Source organism: Numenius arquata, chromosome 16, assembly GCF_964106895.1.
Source record: "Numenius arquata chromosome 16, bNumArq3.hap1.1, whole genome shotgun sequence".
Classification (NCBI taxonomy): Eukaryota; Metazoa; Chordata; class Aves; order Charadriiformes; family Scolopacidae; genus Numenius; species Numenius arquata.
This window is the reverse complement of record NC_133591.1, coordinates 11,349,197-11,375,293: the sequence shown is the minus strand read 5'-3', so window position 1 is coordinate 11,375,293 and position 26,097 is coordinate 11,349,197. Positions and strand designations below refer to the sequence as shown.

General features: G+C 39.2%; 1 protein-coding gene across 1 annotated transcript in view; it reads right to left on the bottom strand.

Moving 5' to 3' along the window:
- Positions 1-26,097, bottom strand: part of RSPH14 (radial spoke head 14 homolog) — a 100,790-nt gene that overhangs the window by 14,988 nt on the left and 59,705 nt on the right. The window lies entirely within an intron of this gene.

Here is a 26,097-nt window from a genome sequence, read left to right as displayed (position 1 = left end):
TCTTCATGCTCAAAGAGAATCACAGACCCGTCTATAAATATCTAACCCAGATCTACAATTGCTTGTTAAAAAGAGGGTGTTTGGTAGAAAATTGAATGAAACACAAAATGTCTTTTATTATATTTTTATTACAGACCAGATGTGGCCTCTCAATTTACCCTCTATCATTTGGAGATGTACATTCACCAAGAACATTGCATGTGTGCATATAAATATTTTGATGTTGTCACGGTATAATAAAGGGTAATTGATTAGAAAAATCCCTATGGGATTTTCCACTTAAGAGCACGTTTCTGTTTTAGGACTATTGTCTTCAAACTAAACATGTATGAATGCATCTATTTTGATTGATCCCAAACAGAAAGCAATAGTAAAATGGGGAGGATTTGGCTTTTGGTCAATGAATAGCGCTGGCAAGTGGAGTGAAACTTGTGGAGTTAAGGGTTCCAGTAAGCTGCGTATTAGATGTTACACCTCAACAGTCAAATGCTGCTCCCTTTGAACTAAAACGGTGACCTGCCTGACATGGAATAGGGAGCAGGAATCCAGTCAGATCATCACGGTTCTTTCAAATTACTGTTTACTATTTTTGAGGGAAAAAAAAGGTAATGCAAACTATTCACTTTCAATATGTGTGTGGTTTCAATCTATCCGTATACAAAGAACAACATTTAGACCACTGAGCTAAAGAACTGGTTTTATATGCATTTGACTGTAATCACCTGTATATGCTATTTTGAGACATATATTTCTCTTTAAATTCCTGTAGGAGCTTATCTACATGTAGTGCAATCAACGCAGGCTGCAAGGCCCTCGCTGAGAATTTCTAGATGCCGGACAAGGTGAGACTGAAGAAAACTTAGACATATCTGCTGATTTATTTTTCAGATTAGTTGGGTTTTAACTCCACCATTAATCAAGAGCAAGCTCCCATACTGTGGTGTTGAAACAGTAACACTAAACTTCTCAGGGACAGACCTGTGCCATTACTCACATGCTGCATGCGCCTAATTCCTTCACTGACAAAATCTGATCTACAGTTAGTGCCTCCCTCAAAACTGCAAGGAAGAAAGCATTTTGTTATATCAATTGAAAATACCTAAAAGTGATGAAATCTGTAGAGAGCATGTGAACGATGATCTTCCTACCCGGGATGGTGGTAGTTGATGCTGTTATTTCTGCCAAAGTTGGTTAATGTGTGGAAGATGCTTTTTCTCACATATAAAGTACTATGCTGAAGATACATGTAATGTGACAGTTTCTATAGTAACTACTTGTTCTTTATGGAATAGCAGATTAAACCTGTACACCTCGTTATTGTTCTTTTATCCTATTATCTAGACTACTCAGTTACCACAGATACAATTTTTTATTCTATTCCCTTGCCAACATAACCATATCAGGGATTTATGCAATTGCAAGTAAAGACTACATTTGAAAAAACAAACACTATTAGAATTTTAAAATTGGCCAGTATCTGATCATATAAATGCACCAAAAGGTGTATGTGCATATATATTGAAAGCTAAAATTTCAAAATAAAACTGTAGAGATTATCTTTTTTATTAAAGCTGGACAAATTTATGATTTGAATGTTATCATTTTGCTGGGAGAACCATGCAAGTTATGTATATGACATTTCTTTTTTAAATGCTAGGAGTTTACCAGAACAACTTTGGCAGTCTCGATGTACTGGCAAACTCTTCTAGTGTGAACATGACCTAAGATTCGTTACTTACAGGAAAATTTTCCTCTCGTGATATACTGATTCATGGTTCTTATTTCTCTGCAAGAAAAATAATGATGCTACATTGTGTTTTACAGTAAAATATTTCATTATTATAATGCATCGATGCTACAGCTCTGCTAATAATATCATCACGGGAAGTGATGTTATTTACAGAAATCAGATGCTTTCTGCACTGCATTATGTTAGCTTTATTGAGGGAAAAAATGCCTGCATTTCGTCTATGTCTGAAACTCTCTGCTGCTATCTCCAGCAGAAGTGTACCAGTAACAAATTATGTTTATAAAATTAGCGGTGAAGGGAGAAATCACAGCTATTTGACCAGGGCTGCAGATTCAACAATGCAAGTAACACTGTGTTATGGCCAGAAGGAAAAATACACTAGAAAAGAATGTAAAATATAAATAGTGTAAATCCATTAACGAGATAAAAAGAAAATGGTAACTCGTCATTACTTGAAAAAAGCTGTAGTAAATTACCCATTCACAAATGCAACAGCCAGGAAAAGAGAAAGGCAGAAAGCGAAAAGCAGAAGAAAATATATGTGCAGTACCGAGAGCAACTGAGTGACGGGAAAAGTGGAATGCAAAGAGCAGATAAATTCCGTGTAACTAACTGGTTTTTCCTCTCTTTACCCTTGATTGCATCATTCTAACATGTATGTGCCTCCTTCCCTCTACTTCGTCGATCCCCTAAAATACGCCTTGCCAAATTCATCATGGAAATCATAATCCGGACCCAGCCGGGAGCCGCACCGCTGCGGGGGGCGCGGAGCCGCTGGTTACTCCGCCGCCTGCGCCTTCCTGCGGCGGGCACGGCCCGGCACGTATCCACGCGCCCGTTACGCAACACGGGAGCGCAGCCCCGCGCACCGCCCGCGGAGAAAAAACACCCCAAGCCCCCTCGCCAACCCCCGGCTCCTTACGCGGCCGGGAGGCTCCCGGGCGGGATCCGCCGTCGGCCCCGGGAGCCGCCCGCCGGCCGCGCCGCCGCTCCCCCGCCCGCAGAACCCCCCGCCGTTGGCTTGGAAACGGGCTGGCAGCCTCCGACTCCTCCTCCGGAGCCAGCCCCGCTCCCCCTGCCCGGCTCCCCGGCCAGAGCGCCGAGCACCTCCCTGCCTCCCGCGGGGGGCCGCCGGACAAGTGTTCCCATCAGCGCCTTTAGAAAAAACACCCGTTTTTTTTTTTTACAAACGTTTTATTTTCTAGGGAGAAAATGAGAAAGGGCAGGTTTTTTCTGCCGCTCGGGCTGCGGAGCTAGTGTCTGCAGTCGTGGTGTGTCTGCTCGCTGCAAATCGTAGATGCTGATGTGAAAAAGGGCCAAAGCAGAGAGGAGAAGCGTCAGTGGATGCGAGCGTTTGCACTGATGGATTGAGGCGGTGGAGCCTGCCCGGTGCTGAAGAGGTGAGTGAAATATTCTGCGTTTCTTTCTCTCTTAAATCAGTTTAGCGATGAGTATTTCCCTCTCCGTGTATTTGCAAAATAGAAAGGGACTTATAAAGCAAGAGGAAAAAGATATCATTTTGAAACAACAAGCGATGCTTTTGCTGGATGGAAGAAAAGATGAATGTCACTGTGAGGTAGGAATATTTTGCTGTGTGTGGAGAAAAAATAGTAAGGGGAGGCAGGCTGCTGATACAGTGAAAATGACCTTCTCAAGGGATACTGGCCTTCTATCCGCTGCTGCTTCAGCTTGATCCCTTTTTCACAAAATTAAGTCATCTCCCTTTCCTCGCCTGGATTGTAACCCATTAATATCCAGCACCTGAGCCATACTGAGCTCCGTTGCGTTCTCTTAATGATTCGGAAAGATAATCCATTAGATTCCGCCCGTTGGGAGAAGAACCTCCACGCTATGTAGCACCTCCTCCCAGGGAAACGCAGGCTGGCTAACGTTCCATCAGAGAGGCTCCTGGCTGCTGAATTTCTGTCATAAATCCTCACATCTGCTCTTTCTAAGGATGTGTGGCTCTGCGGAGCCCGGCCGCTCTACCCCTTGGTGTGTGCTCATGCATGTGAAGGAATGGGGAGGTTTTGTTAGATTGATCTGCACCTGTGGACGGCTCCCAGCTGCTGTTGTGAACCACAAGTTTTTCGGTATCTTTGCATTTGCATTTTGGGTGAGTGATTCCTACACAAAAACCCCAAGCCTTCGATGTTAGCTGAGAGCTACAGACAAATGCATGTCAATTTAATTTCTGCTCATGGTACCGATGTGATCTGGATTTGGCTGTTTCACTGTAGAAGCTGTTTAACGTGTGTTCTTGCGGTGTTTATTCATAGAGGCTACTGACCTAGCTCGGCAGCATTTTCCTCTGCAAGATTTGAGAAAAATTCACTAGTTTTCCCTTCAGCGTTTCTTTATATCCATTTACTGACACTCTTACACCCACAATTTGCTTTTTATTTTGGCTCTGTATTTCGCGCCGTTGTGGGTCACACCCTTCGGGTGGCCGTCAGAATTTCATCTACAAGGGTTACAACAGGAGGTCAGGTAGAAAAACACGGGACTGTGACCATCTACTTGTGGATCAAGGAGGAGTGAAAATGAGTGTGTGTTTTGTACTTCCTTAGGGGCAATTGTTGCTGACTTTATGGATATAGACATTTGTAGTCTGAGCTATGGCTTCGGTGCAGTTATAGGCAGAAATAGTGGCTTTTCTTCAACAGGGCACGTATCTGCTAGCTGAAGAGATACAGCTCTGCAGAACAGAGAGCTTTTTGCCGTTAACTTGGCCGTCTCCATCAAATCCTTAGGTTGGAAGCTATCATGCAAACACCCCTGCCCTTGGATAGAGGACATTGGATAGGCCTATGGGTATAGAAGGATGAAGTTCCAGTCTTCAAGAAGGTAGTGATGGGTGCAATCAAAAGCAAACATGTTAGTTATATGGCATATTTAGGAGAAAATCTCATGATATCACCCATTACCAAAGCACTGACTTGCGTTTTCAAAGAAGAATCCCACTTGTGCGTGCATATGCATGCTTATAAGGAAAGAAAAGCAGATTAATTCTGTGTAAGGCCATGGAGATTTCATTCTGACCGTGGACCTTACAGAAATGAATAAGCTCTGTGTGCTACATAAAGGATGCTACACCTCCGTCTGAGGATTATGTGCTTGTCACTTCATTGACCACTGGTGAACAGAGTTGAATGACTCTTCTGGAGGTAGTACCTTGAATTTAGTCAGCCTCCAGGATGGCTCCGTGTTTCAGCTACAGGCCTTGGCTTTGAAATTAATAATGATAACCTAAAAATAACCAGCCAGGTAGTTCTGAAGGCCTGAAGTGAAAGTGTTCTGGTTATCTCGGTTCAGATTACACATTGATGGAATAAGGTACATTAAATGTTAAGAAATCTGGACAGAACCAGAAAACAGAAATTTGCCCCTCCTTCTTAAGGGATCTACCTGCTGAGCAGTGGGGAAGGGGATAAGTAGAGGGATAAGGATAACAGAAAATTCAGTAGACAATAAAAGCTTAAATCCTTAAATGGTGAAGTCAGCTCTTCCTTTCCAGCTTAAGCAGATAAGGATTTTGACAGCAGATAGAGTCTTGGTTGATACGCGGTGGTGAGGCAATATATGTCTTTTTCTCTCCCCCTCCCATGAATTAAAGAAAAATACTCTCAATTCCTTTGGGTTAAATCACAGTAATTCCACTTATTTCAGAACTGATTCTCCAGATTTATGTAACTGAAGGGGAGAGTTGAATCTGACTATTTCTGGGTAAAGTTCTGGTCCTGCTTTCACAGGAGCCCTTGGAAGTTTTCTCACTGGTTTCAGTGGGAGAGAGCCCAGGCTCAACGCGAGCACACACAGTTTCACTGATCAGGTTCTCCCATGCCCTCTAGGAAGAACAATGCTGAACAGTTTTATGGCTGATTTCAGAGAGGTCGCAGTCTCGATGACAAACTGAGTAACTTGCATCGCAAACTCTAATTTGTAAATTATCAGTGACTTTAATTGTATTCTTTTTACTGAGAAAATTGTAGTGTCATTCCAATGAATGCTGTTAAGGTTGACGTTACCCACCTTAAGCAGTAACTGCTTACTACACAGGCAATTAACTATTTTATCTAAAATAACTTTAAAAATCAGAATATCGGCATATTAGATACAATTGTATTATATTTGGTGAGAAAAATGGTCGTATTTTTATTAAAAAAGAAGTCTAAGTTTTGTTCCTTGTGATCCCCAAAGTATCCAGAATAAATCCACATCTATTAATAGTTACAACAGATTCCCTTGTCTACTTGAGAGGAGAATTTGACTTTTTTATATGTTATATTCAAAGTTAACGTTTTCATTGAACTTTGCAGAGTCTAAGAGTGGTGATTAAGAAGTCCAAATTTCAACTACCATATTGACAGAAGAATAATCACAAAAGGGAAAAACTAGACTAATCCAAAACAACTAAAATTGATTCTCAAGGTCCCCTGGCAATTTAAGGTACGTGGAATACACAATATGACAGAGAAGGGCTAAGTTCAGCTTTTATTTATTCTGTTATTAAAGCTGGAGTTTATACATATTAGCAATTTAATTTCTTTTACCTTTATGCGAGTGTAATCAAAGACAGAATTTAACCCTTGAAATGAAAGCTCCAGAGAAAATACTCTTCTCTCAGCTGTTGCTTTTCACTAGCACTGAAGGGCATTGGTGAAGTAGGATGGAAGGAACAGATTATTGATGGGGGCCATCATTTCTATGTTACCTAGACTTCAAACATTTGTGACTATTAAATACATTTAAAATCACAGCTAACTAAACACATGGCAAAATTTCAGAAGACAACAGCTTTCCGTGTGTTTTTTTGCTTCTGTAGCTCAGAGTATTATTTGTGGTTCAGCAGAAACTCAGCTTTCCCTAAAATCTCATTTTATTACTTAGTATTGGACATCCAATGTATCATTAAAGAACACAGTTATACCCAACAAATCCCGTTTTCCTCTGCCCTTGTTTTCTCTTTAAGCCCCTTATATCAGAGGGCTGTTTCTCCTCTGGATCGCTAAGTCATCACATCAAAAAGACAAGTGTGATAACATTTCCAGACAATTCTACGTTACAGAAATAGTCTGTGAAATTACCAGTGATCATGTTGGCCAATAGAAAAACATACAGAGGCAAATCTGAAAAACTGAATTAAAATTCCAAGTATTCGTTTTGCCCACATACATGGATGATAAAAGCTAGAAAGCGAATAATAATTTCTTAGGAACTACAACTTGTTAATCTGATACTTTTACAGTAGATTTACTAAACAGTAATTCCATGGACTTGGCAGTTGGGAGGAATTATTTTCATCACTTTTAGATACCTATAACATGGACATGTACGTATGGAATAGCTGTTGAGTCTTCCCTTATAGCTGGTGGAGAGAAAAACAGATTCCTACAATGCAATTGATCAGACTAGTTTTTGACCACTATCTTAGTCTGAGATGAACTGACCTCTGGAAATGACTATTTCTCTCCACTGCCCACAAAGGAAGCACCGAGTGACTGGCTCAGAGGTAGCCACCTACATGCATATGCTAAATCTGGACAGATGAATCCCACTCTTACTGTCTATATTGTAATGTTTAACCAATCTTAACTAGTTAATGATGAAGATATTTTTATGATTCACCATAAATATTTGTAAGTAATAATACACTTGCTACTCCCTACCTACCAAGCCTGTTTTCTTTTACAGTAACCAGCCTACCACGCTGGTTTCTTCCTCTCACTGTATCTTAACAATGCTACTGTATTGTGGAGGAAAGACTTCACTAAAACATTACAAGTACTCCAAATCTCTTACCCAGTTTTTCCTAGCACTCCAGGCAGTATTCTACCATACATTCCCAGTGGGTTTCTACCCTTTGTGTGCCAGCTTTCTGTATCTCCAAACCTTGTTGAGCCAATGCGGAATAACTACCTTTATCTTCACAAACCGCATCAACGCAAATACAATTAGCCAGCATATCAAGTGTTGATGCACAAATACAGTTGACATAGTTGTGTTGTGGAAGGAAAAAACACCATTCAACTGAATTGTAATCAGTTCAGATGGAAGTGTCATGGCATAGTAACATAAACACAGCTGATGTTTAGCTCTGGGGGGGCTTGCTGTTTAGATGGGGTATGCACCTGGTTATTATCCTTCTTCCTTTCCAAGAGAAATATATGTATGATTCAAAAGTGTCATCTAAGGGAACGTCTTTCTGAAAATAATACTATTTGAGTTATCAGGTTGGGTTTTTTTAAATAAAAAGTTTCTTCTCTGGATATTTACCAGCCTAAGTCATATAATCCAAATATTTAGAATGTATTAACAAAATATGATTTCGTTTGGATATATAACATCCATTTATACATATATGTGAATTAAAGTGTTTTTTTTCAGTTTGGATGTCTTAGGAGGAAAGAAACTTCATGATATTAGCTGTTGACCTTCCACAGTGTTCATGCTATGAGAGAGGATTCAAACCAATACTACATAAAAGTCTTTTCTATATCATTTAAAGCACTAAAATCCATCTGTAAGTGAATGCATATGATGCTAACCAAATCCATTCTAAACTTAAATATACCAGAATAAACACTGTTGCAGTGGAGCATCTCTCTACTGCCACTGAGTTGATAGTGTCGCACAAGATACCTTTGTTGCAACTGGGTCTTGGCAGGAAGATTTTCTCTCAAGATGCTTTTCTGTGCTGGGCCTTTTAATTTTGGCAGAGTCAGGGCGCTATAACAGAAGCCATTTTGTAACGGGCAGATATTTATATATTCTTGCAATTGCTAAGAACCTATTGAGCTTTCATTTTGTATTGCTCAGTAATGGTAGAATCTCACCTCAATCAGTAATTTCAGAGGCATGTTTTTAACCTCTTTTTCAATCCATTTATGTCCATGAACAGATAAATGCACCTTAATTTATAATTCAGTGACATTTATGTTGGTATTTAAAATTCTGAGGCTAGCCTACTTCAAATTTGAACAATTGTTCTAATATCATATTGTTTCTATTCCCTGACTAGATGTGCATAAGTCCTCTGATTATGTTTCCTGCTGTGAATGTTCCCAAAAGCAAATCTGAACTTTGCCTCATGACAGTGATTACATAGGTGTGTCAAGTTTGCTTTTTGCAAGCGTGTCCGCAAAAAGAAATAGAATACCGAAGACTTTATATACAGGAACAAGTTCTTGGCTACTAATTTCAATAATGTATTAATTCAAGGGATTAGCAATTGTTCTTTTAAATGGGACAAGAATTTAGGCTGATGTGCACATCAGTGCATCTTATTATATCAGTACAATATTCTTTGATTTCACAGGTCAAGTTAATAGATAGTGGTCTAAACAAATGGAAGTGTCAGGTATCAACATCAACAAGAGGTAGGAATCTGTGACTTTTAACACTGCAAATTACAACTCTCCATTTTCCCAAAGAGAGATCGTACACCGCAGTCCTGAGCAGTGCGATTCTATAGAAGTGTGATAGAAGTTAAAACACTGATAAAGCAATGACCTGCCACATAGACAAAGAACTGGATTATTTGTTCTGTTATAGCCCCATTCTCTGCCAGTGCAAGCGGGTTCTAAACGAAAATGAAATGTTTGCAGAGGATATTACCCTGGTCTGTGATGAGGGAAGCCTCTCTCCTCGTTGTGTCGTTGGCCTGGCAACTCTACCCTTTTCCCCACTTCTGCAGTCAAGCAAACCAAGAACCGCCACCAATATTGTGGCTTCTTGGGATCATACCTGGAAACTGTTCTAACTCATGCTGAGATTTAGGCAGCTCCAACCTGGCTCTACAATGAAGGCTGGATCACGAAAAACCATTTCTCCCTATTCAGATCTTAAACTTCAGATCCCCTATTCAGATCTAGACTAGGAGTGTCTGAGGTTCTCTGTATTTTTAACTAATTCATGTTGCTTTTCTACTTGTGTCTTCTGATACTGGAAAGCAATGAAGCCTAAGCAGAAAATACTGCCATATCCTAATTTGGAAATCATTTAGGCAAGATAATTTTTGTAAGAATTGATCTGAAAGAAAGGGGTTATGCCTATTATAGCAGGAGTATGCTTTAAAGGGAAAGTTGGGCACACAGTCATATGGAACTCTGGGAGCACCTTTAAGTACTGTGGACATAATAAACGGGAGATGGAAGAACTTAGGATAATTACCTTCCTTCTTACCTCTCTCAGTAGTTCTACTATCTTACTTTGAGAGAATTTCAACCAAGTGAAATGCAAGTGAGTACAAAGACAGTAAGGTACTTGCTCATGATGGCTTCTATACTTTTCCACGAGTCTTTCATAAGAAGCAAATGGAAAAGGCTGGCCAAAAAGAAGTTTATAGTACTCCACAAAAAATGACCTATAAAGTAGACAAGCAATTAACAGTGACCCAGTGTCACCTATAGGATTACCTTTGAAATACAAGAATTAAGTAAAATTGGAACTTGCTTTTTTGATGTTTGCATTCGGTTACTACATGTCAGAGTAAATGATATATGGAATGTGCACAGTCCCAAGAAATTAGCTCGGTTTCACCTGCTTTATGGTAAAACATGAAAATATTAGCAGAGAGAATTCTGAATCCATCATCTTGACAAAATACAGTGTTTTGGTATCTTCGTACAGTATCTTATTCCTGGTGTCGCATTTCTCCAATACAGGTAGTCTGTGATTGATCAAAGCTTATCTATACGACTGTAACTTTGGATTTTGGATACTTTATGTTTTCATGATTTATCCATCAGAGTTTTTCATAGAACTCATTGAACACTTACATAAACAAGTCAATTCAAGAAAATAATGAAGTGCTTGTAAACATTTTTTTTTAAAAGGAGGCCAGATGGAATACTGTCTATGCGGTCCTGTTCTTATTCAGCTGTGAGATACGATGTGCAAATGGAATTTTTCTTAGACATGTTGTTTATTATCTGTCTTTACCTACATTATGAAGATTTATATTTAAGGGAGTTACATTAAGAGCATATCAATCTCATTGTTTACTTGGTGTCTGCATCTGTTTTGTCAGAATCCTCATTTCTAGACTCCATATTTCTTAAGATCTAATTTAAAGAATGTATTTTTTCAGAGTTATCTAGTTATAAAATTCATATGAAATACTATTGCTTACTACAAATCATTTCTTCAGCTTGTATGATTGGTGAGAGGCAAGTCAACAGACTATAAACAGTAGAAGTTCAAGATTAAAAGATTTCAGAAAATAAAGCAGGTGTGCAAAATTTCTAGGATTCGTCTCTTCCTTTTAACTTTTATGAAAGCCTTTAGAAATTTTTCCCTTATGGATGAGCTCTCTCCTCCAACCAGCACAAAAGAAGGGAAGGAACAGTTAAAATTATTTTTGTACAGGGCACCCATTTACACTACTTAATGTCAGACATGAGAATCTTAAATACAAACCAAAATTATACCTCATTCTTAAGAGCTGGGAAAAAAAATAATCTCAGAAATTCAAGGTGACAGAATCAGTATTATGATGACAATCTACTATCTTGTTCTGCTATTTCTATGCCATTCCTGCATCTCTCAAAGAGCAAAACTAGTTAAAACTTTTACTGGATGTTTCCCTAATGCATTGAGTCTTCAGTGGGCAAAGAGATGACACAAAATGTTTGTGTTATTCTCCCTGAGGCATTTAGTGCAAAAGAGACTTTGGGAGGAGAAGACTGATAGTAAGTGTGTATGTCAGTGGCATTGCTTCTTAATGGGATTGCTGCCAGCTGGAAGAAATTGAAACAAAATTCAAATTGCTTTAAGGTGGGTTGGGCTGAAAGCTATCAGCTGGGAGCTCTTTAGCTATTGCTTTCAGTTGTGCTTTTGGTAGAGGTGGGAAGATACTTTATCAGGCATTTTCCTAGAGTTGAGAGGTAAGAAATGTTATCTGTCTTGCTTTCTGGAACGTCTGTAGCTTCTTGGGTTGATATTAGATAATGAGTTATTCTCTTACTTCTAAGGTGCATCCTGTGGGGAATTTTTCAGCCTCGTAACAATGAAGATGCAAAAGCTGTTTAAAAGTAACAAATAGCATTAGGAGGCAGTACCCTTGTAATCTTTTCTTAGTTAGAATACTGACTTCAGTACCTCAATTTAAAAGTCTTGAAGTATGCTGTAAATGAACCGAAACATAACAAAACCTATGCTTTTAAGCACAATTATCCTGGGAGGCTACAAGTAGTTATCATGCAAGAAATGGTATGATACTTAGCTAGTGGTACCTGAGAACAGGTCACTGAAAATGCAGAACCCCCCGCCTCACCCCTGCTGGCTGAGTAACCTAAGTGGTCTCAGAGGTGTCCTCATACTCTTAATAAAAAGTTTTCAAGATAAACTTTTGTTCTGCTCTGCCCTGTGGATATTGGCCCCCACTTGGTAAATCTGCTTTGTGCGTTTAGGGTGGGTTTGGAAGCTGGAATCCATCCAGCTGCAATAGCTTTTGCACTGTTTTCACCTAATATGCCTTGCTGAGAAGTTTATGTATGACCTTTCCGCTGAGGTGTGGATGTGTTCTGAGTAACCTCCAGCGTATATATTATTTCTTATCCCAGATCTGTGCCTGTTTCTCTTAATTGTTTTTACAACAGTACCAACAGCAGATTTTTAGTGAGCAAGAAGAAATAAAATGGTAAGTCATGAGCTTTTTTCCCCACGTATCTTGTGTGTGAAACACAGAATACAAACGAGAATAGTTAGGAATCCATGGCTTCTTATCAGTGGTAAAATTTCAGCTTTATGTGCCATCTTAATAGTAGGATACAGTGTTACCATAAGTAATTTTTTCTGGTAATACTAGAAATGAATAACTAAGGATCCGTTGCTGAATAATGAATAAACTAAAAGCTCGATTAGCACCTTTCAGCTTTAAGATAATTTTAGTGCCACAGCTGTTTGAGTCAAGAAGAGATGTCACTGAGTAAAAAGAACAAAAGAGCAAGCATTTGAAATGCTGCTGTTAAACCTCTACTGTGTGGTTATTGTCATACGTTTGTCTGGTTTGTGAAACTCTCACTTGAGCTGTTAGGAGTGCCTCATGCAGAAAAACCTGTAAAATCTGGTTTTATTACTATTAACAGTAGCAGTAGATCACGTATGTAGTGGCATAAACCAACCTATCGGTTCTCAATATTTGATTCAAGAGCCTGCTTCAAGCAAAATGAATGAAACAATAAGGGTGACAAAATGGTGAACTAATTAATTTGGTACCTTAAAGATGAGGAGACAATTCTAGTTGAGGTGTGATTGAGAAAGGGAAGCTCTTCTGACTTCAACTAGGAGAGCTGTACAATAGGAGACACAGATTATTTGCAGAGAGAACTTAAGGTCTAAAGAACTAGTAAAAATGCTGTCACAGATTTTAATAAAACTTGTGGCTGCATGGGTAGGGAGTTTGCAGGAATAAACAATTTTGGAAAAAAAATCTGAATGCTGAAAATGTCCTTATAGGCAACAGAAGCTTGAATAGGAGTAGCAATTACCCTCCTCCCCCTCTTTCTCCTCACACACACAAAAGTACCAACAGTGTTAGCAGAACACCAAAATAATCATCAGTATGTGTTGCAAAACTTGGAGCTACACCTGCTAATACTGCTAGCAGTGGTACGGTAACTAATGCACAGCTGAAAAATAACCAAAGATCAAGAGAAAATGTGACTGGATTTTGGTTTACTTCTAATAACAAAAATAAATCCATCTATCACTTATATGTTTCAGGTTTGGGGAAAAATAACTATTTACAAACTTGCTCGAGGCTAAAAAATAACAACTTTGCTCAGCCAAATCTAAATCACGGCACTCCTATGTTATTGTAAATACCCAGATTAAAAATCCATGCAAGCTTCCTCAAAAGATGGACTTGCATTTAGCAGTTCATTTTGTTATCTGTGCATTTTTAAAATAATGCATATTCTCCAATGTACAATACCTGCTGTTTTATTTTTGTTATAGATAAAAATCTATTTTTAGAATGATATGAAAGCGATCCACGACACTGACAAAATCTGTATAGCCCTATGAGTATGTGAAGCCAGCCTAGGCTTTGTCATAGCATGGCTCAAAATCTGTGTGGTCAAATTTGGCTTCTGTTCTTCCAAGGTTGGCTAGACCTATGAACAAACGCACAGTGAATAACGACAGAAGCCAGGCTCGGAACACAGGCATGTAGGGAAGAAACTAATTTAAAACACAATGATACTGATCATGCTTCCGTATCTACTAGTAATACAGTAATGATGAGATCATAGAAAAACGGGGAGCTGAAAGTTAGACTATTCGATTTCATATCTATTATTCCAGAAGTTTTCAGCTGTAGATATTCATATACAAGAAGAGTATGAATCATGCACCAAATACTAAATTTTCATCAGTAAAACTGTCTGCGTTGCTGGCAGTTAGGTATCCTGCTTGCAGTGTTTTTAAATACGTTATGTTTACTTTCATCCTGTTCAAAACAGGATACAGGCTCGTTTCAAAGCCCGCTGAAGTCAACTTGAAGGCTTCCCTTAAGTGGATCACAACCGTAGCACTTCACAGGGGTTGGGGTTTTTTATTCCTGCTTTTCCCTTAAACAATGATAATAATAATGGTATTTACTCTGCTTAGGAAGATCTATGAATATTCTCACCCCAAAGTGTCACGTATCATAGGCTGCTATTTCACCACAGCTACTGAAGTGCAGTTCCTCTAGCTCATATTGCAATCTCATTTAGTGCCAAGTAGAAATATTCTTGATCTTAGTAGAAAAACGCAAGGTTGAATAAGAGGAAAAACCTAACATTAAGAAAGTTAACCTCTCTGGGGGATACGCAGTGAAAACCACGCTGAGAGTATTGCTAGAGACATTTGCACTGCTGCTCTAACTGTGCTCTCCAGATAAATTAGGGCTTCAGTCTCTTCAGATAATTAAAACTGCACCTTCTCTCACTTCATCCGCAACCAACTTGCTTAGTGAAAGACATGTTTAAAGTCTGATGAAAGGAATTTAACCACTCCGGTGCTCTCGGGTGTTGGATGTGTGTTGAACACCCCAAGCTAGCAGGGCTTCTCATAATCCCTAGTCAGGAGCCTGCATGGAGCAACTTGGAGTCCTCTGGCTCATGGTGGTGGGTGTGTAACTGCAGTGACTGCAGCTGGGGTGTGAGGAAGGTGTGATCATCCTTCCAGAGAGAGGGAATTGGAGAGAAGATATGGAAGAGAAATCCTAGTAGCTGCCAAACCTTGAAAAGGATGTTAGGTTCTGCTAGCAGCAATTTGTGGTGGTTGTGGGTTTATTTTTTGTTTTACTTTCTCAAGAGGGTGTTGGTGGAGGGAAAACTGTAGCTAAAGAAGTTGATGCATCAGGATACTAAGGCCTTTTTGCTTTATTGTGAGTGAAAAACCCCCTTACTTTATATAGGGCTGTACAGAACTGCAATAGAGAGGCTGTTATTGGTAAAGGTGGGGATTTGCAGCAATAATGTTTGAGTTCCTGTGTGTAGAAGGCTTCTCAAGCATGTATTGAACATACAGAAGTTGTCCAGTCATTCAAAAGATAAAAACCTATCAACTTTTGAATGTACTGTGTGACCTGAAATGATATAGCAAACAATTACAAATTTAGTGAAAGGAACTGTAAACATTCAGCTTAAGCTGGCTTACTGAAAAAAATAATAAAGCTATGTAGCATAGGACTGGATTTCTAGAGGACAATTACAGAATGTAATATTAGAGCTTTCAGGCTTGTCATGAAAATTGGAGAACGTCGTAAGCTTGTGTGTGAAGTTTTTGTTTTGTTTTGTTTTTAATTTGAATTCTGGTTATTTATTAAAAATGTGATTAATTAGAAAGACCGATGCACAACTTCTATACTGATAGACCACCGAATAAAGGTATTAGCAAATCATCAGTGTCTCTGATCTTAAGGGCAAACACAAAACCTTGAAAAGTGCAGAGAAGCGATGGAGGATTGTTTCTAGATCACTGAGGATACTCTTACTCTTTGCTTCCTATAGCCCAAATGATGAGTTCTAGTTCCAGTGAAGACGTGTGCTTGAAAAAAACACATGTGGAGCTCAGCAAGGCACACCTAATCTGTACGACAGAGAAAGAGGATCTTTTGGTAGTTGAAAATTTGGAACTGAATTTAAGCTCAATGAGTTCTCATTGTCCTTTATCATCCAAAACTAAACAAATTTATAATACTTCTTCAAAGGTAAAATGAGCTGAAGTTTTGGGGTGTTTGGTTTGGTTTGTTATGCCTGTCTAGCTATTAATGCGTTAAACTGCAGACTCGTGTGCTTTCGTAATTACTTTTTCTGGCCACACATTTCTTTTGTTCCTTGTTGCACCGTGGCCAACTTTCAGCAGAAAGGATGAAGGTTGCTCTTCCCTAGCCTAACCTCGCCGTGTCCTGTCTCACTGGTGTGAAATAAGTGTCCTTTGTGCCAGAACAGAGAACATGGGGGGACGGGGACTAAAGGTGCCACTCTGGGTCCCTGTGCAATTTAGGAAGGAGTTAAGTCTCTAGCAGCTTAATCAATGGTACTTCTGGGGGCAGTAGATCGTGGAGTACCCTTCTGCTTAAGAGTTCTCAGACCAACAGCGTAAATATTGAGGTTTCCCTAGGGTTAGGGGGCACACAGGGAAGATGAGAAGGTAGAATTGCAGTTCTTCACGCAGATAACTAAAGTTTGTTTAAATTCTGTTACAAGTACCAAAAAATGCATCTGCCCTGTGCAGTGTAGTGCTGAATGCAGTTACCTAAGCCAGCTGCAACTGGGCTAATATATTTAGATGGCAAAATGTTGTAAAAAAGTATTAGCTTATATTTTAAAACCAGGAGCTAATTAGCCATTGTACAATGCTGTACGTAAATGCTTCTGGTTGCAGAGTTGTGTTTTGTGAAGTAGAAGTGTATCTGGTTTTTGGATTGGGCCCAAAACAATTTCATATCAAAACTAGAACATGGACAACTTTCTTCATATTCAGCTTATAAAAGAAGCCTTTTGAATTAGAGAAAGAGAGTAACTATGATAATGGCTCCGCTGTCTGAGATGTACCTGCTGAAGCTCTCACATGCAGCAGGACTGTAAGACTGTCAAAGCTTCTGAATTTCAGAAGAGAAGCAGAATGAGACCAGGCGTAGGCTGCAGCTGTAATCTGCGCTTGGTATCATACAAATCCTCTCCCATCTCCCATGAATCACACTTTAGAGAATGCTCTGGATTCTGTTTAGCATCTTGGGATATTATGGGGTTTTTTGTTTGGGGTTTTTTTTGGCCTGGGGTGGTCTAGTACTTCTTCCACTCCTCATCTCCCCTTCTGTGGAAAAATCATGTTTAGTTTGAGTTGTTAAGGTGGAACCTGGGAAATCCACGGTTCAGATGTAGATGTCTTCTGGCACAGTTCATGTGATTAATTTTATATGTGGCCCAAGGCTGGAAATTGCTCTCTACCCTACCTACCAAATTTATCCCTGATAATAGCCCTGCCTCTTATGCTGATATTCACAGTCGTCTTTGCTTTCTCTGGTTGTATTAGGAACAGCATTTTAATCCACATTTATGTCTTGTGGTGAGGCTGACAACTTCAGCAGATTTGTCAGGCTTTCTTTGTCCTTCCCTAAATTAGACCATCACAAGAATTATTGGCTTTATTCTTTTACAGTCCTGCTTTCCTCCCTACTCTTTTCCATTTTGACCAGCTCTTTGATGCTCTTCCTACATCACGTTGCTCTTTCCTGTCATGCTTTGAGCTACTGCACTTAGCTGCCTTATGCTGTTCTCTCTTCACGTAAATCTCCTATATTCCTTTTTTGACTTTATCTCATGTTGATAACTTGCTGCTCCCGCATACTCATTCCACCTATGTCTGTTTTTCTATTCACCAAGGTTCTTTTGATTTGTTCTCAGTGAAACGTTACTCGTTCTCTGTTGCTTAGTTCCCAACTTTAACTATGCCGTCGCCAGTCCGCTCCTCCCATGCTCTCACTCACCTTTCTGTAAATTCAGTGTTCATCACTTCTACTGAAACTGTTTCCCATATTTTGCTTTCCTCCTTCCAAAACCTTTTGCTCTGCCTTCCATTGCAAGACCTGTCTTGCCAATTTTCAGCCCTGATTCACTCTCCACAATGTTGTTTCTCTAGCAAAACCATTCTGGTGGAAATCTGATGATTCAGATGACTTTTTCTACCATGGATTTACTCCCTCCTCTTTTTTTTTTTTTTTTTTCTAGTGTGCTTAAATTCCATATGTGCAGACCCATCTTTATGATGTCTGAGTCAATCCTTTCCCACTGGCCTTTTTCTTCTCTATATAGATTTCTCCTGATTTCTGCCAATGTGATATAGTAAGATGTGCCCATCTGTTTTTCTCAGCTTGTCTTTCCTTCCTGTATTGCTATCCCTTCCCTCTTCTTTTAATGGATACAAAAGGTTCTTGGTTCCTGTGTTTGTATACCCTTTTGCTTAGTCTAGAAATCTCACCTAGCTTCTGTGACTTTACTCTCATTCTTTGCCTTAGTTTTTGCCTCTCCTCTGGTTCTTTCCCATAAAACACACAAGCAGAACTACTGGGATTTATTTGAGTATAGAGTCTCAAAGATACTTTCTTATCCATCATTACAGATAAAACTTGCCTCTTGTTTCCATGGTTCCCATTTACTGGAACACCTTTTCCTTGTCTCTTTCTTGGCCTCAAGCTTCAATCTTCGAGTCTTCAGTGGCTGCTTTTCCCTATCACATTAAACAAACTTCTTGTCTTCAAGACACTGTGATCTGTACCCCAGCTCTCAGGTTCTTACTACAGAGATTCTGATTTTAACCTCTGATAGGCTCGTACCTGTCACTGGAACAGTCTGAAACAAGCATATTTTCGCTCTGTTATATGACCTTTTATGCATAGGAAGAGAAACTTCCTTTTCGAAGGTGACATTGTTATCCCGTTTCAAATACCTCTTTAACTTTCTTTTGCTATGATAACTACCAAAATTTCCTTATGCTTTCATAAGGTATTGTGTGCAATAAGGTTGAACGAACGATAGGAAATTTGCCACGGTATTCATGACCAAAACTAATGTTTACTACCTTTTTTAAAATGTAATAAAGTCATCTCTTCAAGCTTGGTAAGACCTGCGAAACAGCAACCCTGTAGTATGAGAGTCTTAGCTCATGAATCACCCACGTAAGAACCGTGGTAACACCGATGATAAAAGCTGAACAGCAACTCTAATGAAGACACAACCTACACTACTGTCATCACCTGAGATGCCCACTGAGTCGGTACTGCGTTTTGTTTGTTGCTTTATTACAAATTTTTAAATAAGTCTGGTGTTTGTACGTCCCTAAAGCAGATGCTATGTGTGTTGTTTCTCCTCGCCCTTGTCTAGCAGCCAGGATTTTTCTGCACACCCACTGTTAGACCCACTGTAATATTCTTGTAATGTTACATTCTTTATGGAAGTCTAAAGGTCACCTCTAAAAGGACTGCTGTGGGAGACTCTAGTCTTAGTTAAATCACTACAGAGCACAGGCAACTCCACACGTAGTCACTGACACTACTCTGGATTTTCAGCAACACAACTCAGAATAGAACTGTTGTATTTTTGGCTCTACTCGAGAATCAGTCAGTGTTATGTACTGGTTGTGCTGACGCTTCTTCTCACTGTTTCACACTAGTTTGTAGATGTTGCTAAAACAGGTAATGATTTAAATACCTACCAAGTATTTAGGTATTAATGCTTTATAGGATTTATGTTTCCAACTTCCTAAAGTAAGTGGGGTGTGCATAGTTAAAAGAAAAATAACTACTAGGTTCTTGTATTCTGCTGTGGTCTGGATCTTAGCTGAGCTGGCGCAAACTTCAATGCCACTAGCTAAAGATCAAAATCTGTCTTTATAAAAACAGGGGCTGAATGCTCGATTTATACGGAATACTTTTTCACTATAGGTTCTTACATGTTCCTAAAACTTGCATCAAGTCAATATGTTAAATTTTGCCTGGGTGATATACTTAGCTAGTGGACACCATTACCCTGTATGTGGAAAGACAGAGGAAATACCAGGGATTTCCACAAATACTTACAGGCAGAAAGTTCATGATAAGGTTTGTAACTGGTTTATGCTCCTGGCTCTGGAGAGGCAGGTGTTCCAGTGGACACATATTGTTTCTGGTTTTCCTTAACATAAAATCTTTTCATTCTCCCTTCTTTTTCCTTCTCCTAAGCCTCTAGACCAGCAAGTCCAATTACCCTTGCCTAGCAAGTGGTTTCTTGAAATGAAATATTTTTCTACTCTAGCTAGAACTAAAATTTTTCAAAGTCTCTAAGTTAAACCTCCTTTTTTTTGTGAGAACGGCAAATGCACATCCATGCCATAAAGCTCATCTTCTGTTGAATTTCATGTCCTTGGCTCAAAGTTTGAAGGTGTAGCAGGATTTTAAAGAAAAGTTCTCAGTTTCTTTTACTGTGGATGAAGCAATTAATTTTTCCCCAAGTGCTCTGTTCAGAAGTGCCCAAGCCATTTTTATGAAAAATTTCCCCAGACATTTGTTTAGAGAGAGATATCTGATGGAGATATTTTCAACGTAAGTATTTTCCCAAGGCTTTAAGCAATGGAAAACAGCAGCATAAATAATATTGTCTGCAAACTGCAACAAAAAGTTGTACTATCAACTAAGAGGTGGCATTAAGAAAAAAATTCATCCAGTCTTTTTCTTCCTCTTGGCTTTTATCCTTCCTCTTTCAGATTTCAATGATTGTCTAAAGAGAATGTTAGTAATGTCTATGGCCCCAGTTTTAAAACAACTTTATTCTGTAATAAATGCACTTTAATCACCATATATTAAACAGTAAACTAACTTCTGTGAAATTATTTCAGCCTCGCTTTTATACTGCAGGCACGTCTGGGACTCTTTCTGGCTGCTTTCCTGGATTCAAAAACCTGAACCAATTTCCCCATTCCTTATTAGCCTCAGTTCTTAATAGAATGCTTGACTTCTGCCTCAGTAAACCACCTTGGGTATTTCTTTATATATCATACTCCCTCGTGTCTTTTTCTCTTTTTTTAATAGTGTAAGAAGTGATTGAAAGTTAAAAACCTTCAAAATTAGGTTTTGTTAAAGTATTGGAATCCTCTGTGGGTATGTATAATCATTAGAAACTGATGACATCAGGTTGGCTTACACTTGTAACTCTTAGATGTGTGCTGTGCTACTTCGTTGCTTGTGTTTGCTTTTGCATGGGTAAGTGCTGGAACAGACAGGTCCTCTGCCCCTAAACTCTCAGGTAAGGAAAGAGAAAGAAGAAGCTGGGAAAGTATAGCTTGGGTAAGGTTCTGGTTTCTTCCTCTGGCAGTATATGTTCTGTAATGCTGGGCAGAGCATCAGGCCTGAATTGACCAGGATTGCTGGCAGCTATAGCTAAAACTGCTGTGGAAAGTTTGCTGTGACCTTTTGAACTTCATTTTACTTCCTTAAATTATGTACTACTGGGGAAAAATTGTATGTATCATCTGGCTACTAGGATGGAAATACTGTAAAGAGCTGAATAAGATTAGGCTTCTAAAGCTCTGTGTGTGCAGACTGGTGACGGTGAAGCTAAACTATTAGATTACTGGTACCACTTGCATTTGAGGGAGAATATAGCTTTGTGCCTGCAATGCCAGCCGAAATTCCTGCTGTTAGCAGCGTCCTGTATGCACAGTCTCTATATTGCCTGGGTAGTCACAGCAATTGGCTTTATTCTCAACCTAGGAGCCAGCTCCTTTCAATAAAATCTCTGTGTGTCTGTTTGTATGTACATCTTTCAAGGCAGATTCTGTAACTCTGCGTTCCATGATAACGTGCCAGTAGCTAATGCAACAAGAGACAATACTCGGATTTTTCCGTAGGGGAATTTTTACAATTGAATTGGGTTGTTGTAGTGTCATTCTCCTTCCTCCCAACCCCCGTTACTTGGGGACATGCTGAGAAAAGGGACAAATGTTTATGATTGCAAACACAGAGATCAGTTTGAGCGAGACAGAAGTGATGGGTAGGGGCAAAGAGCAAGCCTAGATATGAAATGAAAAATAATGACTGGTTTTATTGACAGCGTATAAAAGTGTAGACAGAAGAACATGCTAGTAATAAACAGTCTGCTCAGTTAAATGGGCTTCAATAGATTTATATAATAAACTAGTGCAGAATTTTGCTCAAGTATGTTTTCCACTCCAAAAATGAACTTTTTGGCATTACTTATTTGATAATCCAAATAGATCACTGTTAGCTCAGGATTTGGGGCATCTTAATTTTATCTTGTGGAAGAGCTACCCGTTTTAGTCATGACAAGATAGCCCATATATATAATCAGATTTGACAAATACATTTTCTTGACATTTTGAGCAGCTTCAGTTGTCAGTAGAAGGCAGATGTATTAATTTAGATGCGCACACGCAGTACAATGCGATCATTCGCTGTGTAAGATTTGTTTTTAAACAGAGTTTAGAGAGAAACATGCACAGTGAAAGGAAGTGACGGGGCTTTCCATTAGAGGAACTGAAAAGACTTCTATCTGATTAGAACCTTACAGCCATGAAACACTTGCCTATTTAATATCCAAATATGATTGCAATATATGCAATAGGAATGACTAGAAGCCAAAAAAATGGAAAATCAATAGTGTAAACTCATTTACACAGTGTTTACGTATTACTGGTCTTCCCTAAAATAAGGAGATACTACTCTATCCTGTTCTGTGTTAAACATATTAACAAATGGCAAGCAGAATAGTTGATATGTAAAACACTGGGGGATATGAATGATGCACCTCAAAGCGTTGTGGAAATGTGCAATAGGAAATACTCTGAGAATGTACGAGCTGTCTGAAAGGAATATTCTTTTTCTTGAAAGTCTCTTTCTACCAAACCGTTTGTCTTAAGTGATTGTTGGGGAAAAAATAAAATATCTGCTTATCTTATATGGCCATAAAATCTCCAGATTTATCATAATTACTGATGCATTTTGGAAGTAATATGCAGCTCTTGCTGCTTCTCTCTTTTTCAGGATGTAACTTGAGGAAAGGGAGTCCCATATTTGCTTCTTGCAAAATTTTTCATCTTTGATCACAGAGACTTGTAGAAAATGTCACAAAGAATTTGACCAGTGATCTTATGAATGCCATGAGAAGGAAGCCTCCGATGCTGAGGACTTAAAGGAAAACCAGTTTTAAATGTTCTGAACGTGTCAGAATAGGCATGATTAATGGAGCCAACTCTGATTTTTATATAATTAAAACAAGAATTTGACCTGATATCTAATACAGTAATTTCATTCTCTGTGTGGCTGGAAAGTTACTCATTAAGAAACAGTTTCCTCAACTCTCATTTTTCATCTTCTGTGACCATTGGAAAAAGCCAATTATTTGAAGAAAGGATAACTTCTCATTTTGGGGGTTTTTCCTTCACACATCTTTGATGTATTAAAGTAAGTAAAGTTGTGCTAATTACTATTCTAATAATGCCTATGCTATTATTTTAGTTTTCTGCTGATTAATATGGTCTTTGTGTGCTAATGTCCTTCTGACGTGCAAAGTGAAGTAAGATAAATACAGCTGATATTAGACCCTTGTAGAATTTTAGACCAGGAAATAGCGATGCACAGTGCACTTGGGGTAACGGGTTCAGCTATCTTTACATTTAAGGGACCCAAAATGCTTAAATTACAAGCCTGCTCATACACTGTGATCCATACAGGCAAATATGACAGATAAGCACTCTGAACTGGCACGTATCATGGAATCACAGAGTGGTTTGGGTTGGAAGGGACCTTAAAGATCATGGAGTCCCAGCCCCCCTGCCCTGGGCAGGGACACCTCCCACCAGACCAGGTTGCTCAAAGCCCCATCCAACCTGGCCTTGAACCCCTCCAGGGATGGGGCAGCCACAGCTTCTCTGGGCAACCTGTTCCAGTGCCTCACCACCCTCACAGGAAAGAATTTCTTCCTAATTTCTAGTCTAAGTCTCGTCTCTTTCAGATTAAAAACATTACACCTCATTCTATGGCAATTTCATGCATGTGGATTTGGGATGGATTTACAGGCAGGTGTTAGAGCACGGAGATTAAAAGAATGCGGGGAGAAGGCAGGTTTAAACAGGGGCAAGGTAAAAGAGGGAAAGTTGAAATACTGTACATGAGATCTTCAGAACTGAATAAAAGCTGCTGTTCTGAAAATGTTTGTGTTAATAGTGTTCTGGGAATCTAAGGAAAGATGGGAAGAAGGGGGAATATCAAAATGCATTTTAATCAGTATACTGTCATATACTGTTTTTTTGAGTGACCACACTTTTTTTGTGGTCAGAGTTCAAGTTGTGGAATTTTGCAACTGTTTGCAACAATCACCTATTCATCCTCTCCTAACTAAAATATAATACACAATACACCAGTACCAATCCCGACCTACACTGACTCATCCTGGTAGTCGTGAATTGTATCCAGGTCTACATTGGTTCAACTGAGTATCTCTCTTAAGCAGGGTTAGAGTTAGGAAGGGATTTAAAGATAAATATAGAATCAGTAAAAGTATTTAAGAGTGAGTGAGTGCAAGCTCAACTGTCCCAGACTAACATCCCAGGAAACTTCAGGAAAGCATATGTAAAACTGTCATCCATTGAGTCTCTCCGGTCTTTATACCTTTTTCTCTGATGTTTAGGGATTAACAATGATTGCCATAACTATTTGTCCTTCCATACACGCAAGTTTCACATTCCCAGAGACCTTCACATTTATGTATTGGAAACTGCTGAAAAGGGATCCAGTGTGTTGCAAGAACCTGTCTAATGCCAAGATGCTGTTGCAGAACAGTAGACCTCAGAGATGCATTCCAGTGGGGACTTGGACCTGAAAGCAGACACACACACTACCTTTCCACTTGTCAGCCCATCATAAATCAGAAGAGATCTGTAAGTGACTTTAAATGTGTTCAGAGAGAAGGCTATACAAAATACAGAAACTAGGATTAGGGTAGCCCGCTGTGACAAGGAACGTACAAATAACAGCAGGCTGGTAATACCTCTTGCTGAAGAGTCTGAGATCACTACACTTGTTTCTACCACCTGAGGAATGAGATCCTAGATATGGAATTTATTCCCCCCTTCTACCCTTCCAAATAAACGTTCTAAGAATGATTTTTTTTTTTCACGTAAATTTGAGATGCTAAGAAACTCAAAAAGCTGAGCTTTATTCTTTATTTTAACCATATAACCCTTCTCCAGTACTGCAGCTGATGTAGTCGTCCTTATCTGTATCTGTGAAGCCCCCACCTCAAAGTTTTTATGCTGTGTTATATCACAATTACCATTATTTAAAGGTTAGCTGAAACTATTATTTGACGTAATTAATTTCTACTATGGTGACAGCTACCATGAGGGTAAAGCAAGATCTCACTGAAATCCCTGGCTGATAATGGCTTTTGGCAAGACAAAAAATAAGAGTTGAAATCATCAACAATAAAACAGTATCTTACAAAGCATGTACTACTATATGTATATGCATTAGTAAATACGTTACACACTAAAATAGAACTAATGTAAGTTTAAGTTTGTATTTTTCAACCAGAGCAGTGAGGCCAAGTAGGAATGAGACCCAGTCCATCCTGCTTTATATCTATAGAAGTAAGTCTTATCCTATGATGTAGGTGATGTGAAAAAAAGGAAAAATACAGGTAAATCTGGTGATGAAATATCTTTTGTTCACTAAAATTTCTGCTGTGATGCTTAAGAAAGAAAGCAAGCAAACTGCATGAGGTTGCAAGTAGTTGTAGTTCAATTTCTGTTCTCACAAAAGCCAGAGGTTCAACATCTGACTTGGATCATTCTGTCCTTCTCGTAGTGTGGAGTCATCCTCTTCAGTATGTATTTTAATGCTTTGTCGCTTCTGCACTGAAATGCTAGTAAGTTCATGCAAGTAAAACTTCCAAAGACCTCTAGGGCAACTTTGAAAATGGAATTTGGGAGACTTAGTCTCATTAAAGTGTAGGTGAAGTTATATTCCTTTAGTAGGCTCTGAAATTTTTCTTAAGCCTACCTCTGAGGGTATCTCAGTGGCATGTAGCTTGGTTTGCAAAAATACTCACTGAGGACCCTCTAGACACAAGTAAACAGACAGCAATATAGGTGCCAAAGTGGGCTGGGGACAGCATACGATGAGGAAGCTGTGACATGTGTGATTCCACTGTGCTCAGAGCTTAGTGAGAGCAGCAAACCCTTCCTAGAAGAGAGGCGAGTTATCGCCAATCAGCTGTTAGTAATGTGTTTTCCCTCTGTGAGAGGTAACTGCTTCCTGCTGTTGCCTTCTGCAGAGTTCCAACTAGTAGGCTTAACCC